Genomic DNA, 7,849 nt, shown 5'->3' with positions numbered 1-7,849 from the left:
CAATTAGATTCACTGTATTGAAATCTGAATGTATTGCTAATTTGAGGCAGTGTTACATAGCCCAGTGTTTGCAGAGTATTTAATTACCTGTATATGCATTTTATTATAAGTGACTAACTCCTACCATAGCTTATGACCAGATGTTACTCAATACTCTCTCATAGTTCAATAGCTTAACTCAATGGATCGTGGATGTGAAGTGATGTTGAATTGACTAATCTTTCTAATTCGTACTAATTCAGTCATAATAAAAACATAATCTAAATTCTACATCTGTCATTATGCTTCATGACAATAAACGGCAACACATCAGCTGTTATTGGATGTATATATGAGTGTGTCTTGCCTGTCTTGTTTATACATGTTGATGTCTATTGCCATTAACACAAGCTAGTGCACCTGCACTCACCGGGGCCCTTACTAATTGAATTGATATTTACACATAAGTCAGCATTTCCTGTCCACAGCTTTGGTTTTATAGTCTATGAATAACCTTTGGCTGCGCTAATATGCTGAAGACGAGCTCCAAAGTACTTGGATCAGCATGATGGAATCACTCATTAGCCGTGTTGGAGGTGGAGACGGCCAGCAGTTCTGGGTCGGTGGAGTAGCTATAGGGTTCTGCCAGGGCTTTAGCCTCAGTGCTACACTATCGTTAATCAAGCCTGTCAAAATTCATTGAGTGCCATCTGTAATATACAGTGCAGTAGGAAATATATATATTTTAATCATCCCCTTATCTTCCATGCAGCCTCTCTTAATGTGTGTATGGGATGTGTGAGGACAACAGGGGTTAGGATCTTTCTTGTTGTTTACTAGGGTGGCTTTATGGGATAACATTGCTACTCTCTGAAGGTTGAGTTCCATAAGAAGGGTCTCATTGATCATACATTTACCACCATTGAAAAACAGGTGGTGTTGAAAAGAGATCAAAAGCTGCAGACCAATGGGTGTGTTAAATAGTCACCATGAAAGAGCACTTCTCTTCAAACACACCACAAACCTGTCTTGCAGACTACTGGTGAAATGCAATGCAAAAAAGTTTAATTCCATTACCAACTTTTCCTCAGGGAAGTTGGGGTAAACATGGCATCCCTGGACGTAATTGTGCTCTTCATGCAGCCTAGCATAGCTTGCTATAATATATACAGTGCCTTCGGAAAGTATTCCGACCCCTTGACTTTTTCCACATTTTGTTATGTTATTACAGCCTTATTCTAAAATGGATTACATTTTAAAAATCCTCAGCAATCTACTCAAAATACCCCATAATGACACAGTGAAAACAGTTTTTTAGAAATACCTTCTTTACATAAGTATTCAGACACTTTCCTACTGGACTCGAAATTGAGCTCAGTTGCATCCTGTTTCCATTGATCATCCTTGAGTTGTTTCTACAAATTGAATTCAAGTTGATTGCTGAATGTAAAGAAGGTATGTATGTATATATATATATATAAGGTCCCATAGTTGACACTGCATGTCAGAGCAAACACCAAGCCACGAGTTCACGGAATTGTCCGTAGAGTTCTGGGACAGGATTGTGCCGAGGCACAGATCTGGGGAAGGGTACCAAAACATTTCTGCATCTTTTAAGGTCCCCAAGAACACAGTGGCCTCCATCATTCTTAAATGGAAGAAGTTTGGATCCACCAAGACTCTTGCTAGAGCTGTACGTCCGGCCAAACTGAGCAATCGGGGGAGAAGGGCCTTGGTCAGGGAGGTTACCAAGAACCAGATGGTCACCCTGACAGAGCTCCAGAGTTCCTCTGTGGAGATGGGAGAACCTTCCAAAAGGACAACCATCTCTGCAGCACTCCACCAATCAGGCTTTTATGGTATAGTGGCCAGACGGAAGCCACTCCTCAGTAAAAGGCAGATGACAGTCCACTTTGAGTTTGGACTCTTTGATTGGACTCTTTGGCCTGAATTCCAAGTGACACGTCTGGAGGAAACCAGGCACCATCCTTACGGTGAAGCATGGTGGTGGCAGCATCATGCTGTGGGATGTTTTTCAGAGGCAGAGACTGGGAGACTAGTCAGGATCAAGGCAAAGAACAGAGCAAAGTACACAGAGATCCTCGATGAAAACCTGCTCCAGAGCGCTCAGGACCTCTGACTAGGGAGAACCCTAAGCACACAGCCAAGATAACGCATGAGTGGCTTAAGGACAAGTCCCTGAATGTCCGTGAGTAGGCCAGCCAGAGCCCTGACTTGAACCTGATCTAACAACCCTGGAGAGATCTGAAAATAGCTTTGCAGCAATGCTCCCCATCCAACCTGACAGAGGTTAAGAGGATCTGCAGAGAAGTATGGGAGAAACTCCCCAAATACAGGTGTGCCAAGCATGTAGCGTCACACCCAAGAAGACTCAAGGCCGTAATCGCTGCCAAAGGTGCTTCAACAAAGTACTGATTAAAGGGACTGAATACTTATGTAAATGTGGTATTTCACTGTTTTTGTTTTGTCATTGTGGGGTATTGTGTGTAGATTAATGAGGAAAACAAACAATGTAATACAGTTTATAATATGGCTGTAACATAACAAAATGTGGAAAAAATCAAGAGGTCTGAATACTTTCCGAAGGCAAGTATTGAAATAATTGCAACTTCTCAATTCATAGGTTATTTGAGTTTGTGTTTTTTTGTTGATGTTTTTTAATACAGAATTGGAGCCATGTTGTTACTGTCCATGGTCTGTTTATCTCTACTGTAGGTTGGTGGTTAGTTCAGCTGTTATTGCAGAAAACCATACAGCTTAAGCCCATGGTACCTCTTGTTTTCATTAGTGGTTCTGTGTGCTTTCCTGGGTAACATCCATTGATCCATGGAGCTCTACTACTGCATAAAGAGCTTTCCCTTTGAAAGCACGTGAATTCCAACTGCCACTATGGAACGACAAAAGCTTCTGTTTGCTAGGCTGCTCTATTGAGGGAATCTGCGTTGTGGTGAAGGAGCCAAGGTTACCTTGTTCATCTGTTTAAAAAGATTATCTGGATTTCTCCATCATGAATGAGAAGTGCTACTCTGACGACAGAGGGCGCTATCAACAAACAGATCAACAGTCTTCTCTAAGACTCTCAGAGTTACAGGTTTTGCATGGTGATTCTCCACAATCTACAGCTGTCTCAAAGTAGTTAGCGATTACAATTTGAGGCTATTTAACATATATTGTGCATGTTTGACTATGTTTGACTTTTAATACCAGATTATTTGCAATATGTGGTCAAATGTTGAACCTTTCCAAACCTGAAAATGCTTGATTTTTATTTTCACTTTCATAAAGAATTAGAAGATTCACATAATTCAACAGGACCGCATGTAGCTGATGTAAGCAGTGGCACTATTGAAAATCAGAGTATTGATCCCTGTCTTCCATCTTCAAATTTCCCCTAGATACGGATGAAATAGAAAATAAGTGACGGCTGACATTTCCATTGGAATCTATGCCTATATACTTCCACTCTGTGACAATCAGCATTGAGTAGACAGGAAACAAAATCCATCATGTTGTTTGCACAAAATGGCTGAGCCCCCGAATGTTAGGAGACATTAACGAACAATCAGCAACAGGTTTGTTAGACTTAATATTTTAACCTGCTTAGACATTCTAATAAACTCTATCTAGTAGGTCCAAATGCCTGTTTAGAGATCGCAGCCAATATCAATATTTCATAAACAAATGAATGATTTGATGGAGGGCAGCATCAGAGTGGCCCTGGAGGGTCTGGATCAATGGCAGAATGGCTCTGCCTGGCTGTCTCTGCCAATCCCAGCCCAGGATAATGTTATTACCCATCGGTGTGGACCATCGACCAGCCCGCTGCTCTTTAAGTGGGCTAGTCTGATAAAAATCATTAAAACATTTGTTCAGTGACACACAGCAGCAGGTCCAGCCCAGCACTCAGGATCGACTCTCTAAAATGTCTCTCTCCTGGCTGGAGGATCTGCATTTAGAGGTTGGGGCTGAAGTCTTGTGAGTGTTCAGCTACACACTTCTCTAGGACTAGTGGTATATGGGACTCTATGAAATAGTGAATGGAATGTCTGTAGAACTCATCTTTATGGTGAAATACCATAGAGAAAGTGCGTCCAGTGAATACAAAACATGTGTTTTCACCATGTGCACTGCCTCAAACAGTTCCCTCATGTTGGGCAACACTTCCGGTCTCTCCTCGAGCCCTCAATGCTCTCCCCTCAAGGCCCCATGAAGTGTGTGTTAGTAGTATAGCCTCGACTTCCCCCAGACAAATTCCTCTCCTCATAGCGGTTCATACATCACGTTAGCAGCCAAGAATCTCAGCAGATTTGTCTGTGTCATCGCTGTCTCTATATGCCCTCTCTCTCTCTCTCTCTCTCTCTCTCTCTCTCTCTCTCTCTCTCTCTTCAATTCAATTCAAGGGCTTTATTGGCATGGGAAACATGTGTTAACCTTTAGTAAACAAAAAAAAGTGAAATAAACAATACAAATTAACAGTAAACATTACACTCACAGACGTTCCAAAAGAATAAACACATTTCAAATGTCATATAATGTCTAATAATACAGTGTTGTAACGATGTTCAAATAGTTAAAGTTCAAAAGAGAAAATAAGTAAACATAAATATGGGTTGTATTTACAATGGTGTTTGTTCTTCCCTGGTTGGTTCTTGTGGCAACAGGTCACAAATCTTGCTGCTGTGATGGCACACTGTGGTATTTCACCCAGTAGATTTGGGAGTTTATCAAAATTGGGTTTGTTTTCGAATTCTTTGTTGATCTGTGTAATCCGAGGGAAATATGTGTCTCTAATATGGTCATACATTTGGCAGGAGGTTAGGAAGTGCTCAGTTTCCACCTCATTTTGTGTGCTCTCTCTCTCTCTCTCTCTCTCTCTCTCTCTCTCTCTCTCTCACGTTCACTCGCTCACTCTCAATTCAATTCAATGGCCTTTATTGTAAACACATGTTTACATTGCCAAAGCAAGTTAAATAGAACAATTAACATTACACTCACAAAAGTTCTCTCTTTCTCTCTCTCTAGGAGATATTAGCCAGAACCTCTTGTTTGCTCTCCTCACTTACCCTCCTCCCCAATCTCTCTCTCTCTAGGAGATAAGAGCCAGAACTTCTTGTTTTCTCTCCTCCCCCACACTTACCCTCCTCCCCAAACTACACACAGAGTAGTTCCACTTTTGTACTAAGAGGCCTTCCCCCCGGGGAGTATAGGGAGTGTGAGAGAAAGCATGAGAGAGCGGAAATGGAGGAAGGGAAATCAGGAAACCACACAGCAGCGATCTATGATCATCAACACACGGGAAGTAATAGTTTGGAATCTACATAGAATCCCCATCTAAATAATCCACGTCATAACTGGCTGTGTGGCTTCCTAATTAGACGGTAGACTTTCAGGAAAATTGTCACATGTACAGTAGCGAACCAGCTTCAACCTCAGTCTGGGTGGTTCCCTGTAGCAGGACTATAAATAGTCCCGCGGGCTTCCTTTTATTTGTCTGTCCATAAAACCATTAGCGAATTAAAGTTGTAATCTGTATATTGATATGTGCTCTCTCAGTTCGCTCTCTCTGTTCTCTCTTTTTCTCTTTTTTCTCACTTTAGCTCTCTCTCTCTCTCTCTCTCTCTATTTACTCTCACTCACCCCACACACACTCACCTCTCACTCTCTCTCTCTCTCTCTCTCTCTCTCTCTCTCTCTCTCTCTCTCTCTCTATTTACTCTCACTCACCCCACACACACTCACCTCTCACTCTCTCTCTCTCTCTCTCTCTATTTACTCTCACTCACCCCACACACACTCATCTCTCACTCTCTTACGTGCTGTATGTACAACCAGTCACTCCAGAACTGTAGCAGTGATAAAATACAATACAGATCCATCAAATTGTTTCAGTTTCTTACCTTGTCCTTTGAGAATGATATCATTGCAAGTTCCACATTTGCAACTTGTATGGTGTAAGATTGTCTGTCTGTAAAACAAAATAACATTCTGGAACACAACACTGGTACAAGTGTAACTGTATCTAACTATAATGTTGTTGACCCATTATCAGTTCTCTCCTATCACAGTCATTAAACTCTTAAAGTCATGATTGGCATCATGGTGAAATCCCTGAGCGTTTTGCTTCCTCTCCAGCAACTGAGTTAGGAAGGATGCCTGTATCTTTGTAGTGACTGTGTGTATTGATACACCATCCAAAATGTAATGAATAACTTCACCATGCTTAAATGGATATTCGATGCTGCTTTTTTTTTTACCATCTATCAATAGGTGCCCTTCTTTGTGAATCATTGGAAAACCTCCCTGGTCTTTGTGGTTGAATCTGTGTTTGAAATTCACTGCTCGGCTGAGGGACCTTATATATAATTGTATGTGTGGGGTACAGAATCCATTGTGTGACTTGTTAAGCAAATTTTTACTCCTGAACTTATTTAGGCTTGCCATAAATGAGTGGTTGAATACTTATTGACTCAAGACATTTCAGCTTTTTAATTTTGTATTCATTAGTTTAAAAAAAATCTAAAAACATAATTTCACTTTGACATTATGTTTAGGCCAGTGACCAAAATAATCTACATTTAATCCATTTTAAATTCAGGCTGTGACACAACAAAAATGTGGACAACGTCAAGGGGTGTGAATACTTCCTGAAGGTAATGTATGTTGATGACACAGTTGATGCAGCTACAGTACTTGGCTGCGGCCCAACCTTGGAGCCTCCGGCTGTATCTCACATCTCATAGCACTCGCTATGCCTGAGAAGCACTTTCATGTCTGTTGCTCAACCATTTTTCTAACGGACTGTCATTCCAACCCACATTTGTTTTCCCATGGGAGTTGCTCAAATCCGGGATGACGGGAGCTAAATCCTCTCTTAAAAGTAACAACTTTTTGTTTGCATAGCAATCCCTCATTCCAAGTAACACACCTGTGGTCATGCGGAATAAAGGATGGTTTCTTTTTTATATAAACAGCAAACGGTTTTGACCTGTAACAGTATTTTCATGTGTTTGTCAAAGGCTGATAAGTCATAGTAAATGACTGTATAATCTTTCTAAACTGCCTGCAAATGAAATACCAGTGAAGTCAGAGGCAACAATAATCCACAAACTAGACTATTGTGTCAATCAGGGGGTAGTGTGAAATCCACACACCTCTCATCATGACGTCAAAGACTCTTCCAGTTTTCCCTCACCCAACCATATTCAGTACAAACTATTTATAGAACAAGTACATCATGTCTATCCACATTATGCAAAAAAAAGTGTATATGTATTGCCCAAACAACCACCCTGCATCAATTTTACCCCCTCTCCTGCAAAGTGGTACATTCTGTCTTGGATGAGACACTGGGGGCTTTCCAGTGGACTAACGTGACATCTTGTGGCAAAGAGGAAACACTAGAGCTAGAGGCCAAGGTCAGAAAGATCAAGTAAAGTCAATAGCATTGAGGTAATCTTCTATTTCCACAGCCATTCAACATGATAAGACACAAGCGTCTTTGATAACCGTTCATTTAAGGAAATATACTGTACATGCTAATCAAGTCCACACACCGCTCAATATTAGGAAGGTGTTCCAAATGTTTGTTATACTCAGTGTATGTAGCCTATTGTCTATTTTTCGTTGAACCTTGGGTTGAATTGAAACAATAGCTGTTGATGACTTCGCAAATGCAATATAGGCCTAAATATTGATGATATGTGACTTAGAAAAATATGGTTACATTTCATTTGCTCTGTTAAACCTACCCTTTGAAATGACTCTGATAGCAACAGGGAATCCATTTAGTTATTAAGAGATCTCTCAATAATCATTCACACGGATAACACATTGGTAATAGTCAGTGACA

The sequence above is a fragment of the Oncorhynchus nerka genome, linkage group LG3 (assembly GCF_034236695.1).
Source record: "Oncorhynchus nerka isolate Pitt River linkage group LG3, Oner_Uvic_2.0, whole genome shotgun sequence".
Classification (NCBI taxonomy): domain Eukaryota; kingdom Metazoa; phylum Chordata; class Actinopteri; order Salmoniformes; family Salmonidae; genus Oncorhynchus; species Oncorhynchus nerka.
The sequence above is the reverse complement of the archived record's forward strand: the minus strand, read 5'-3'. Positions refer to the sequence as shown.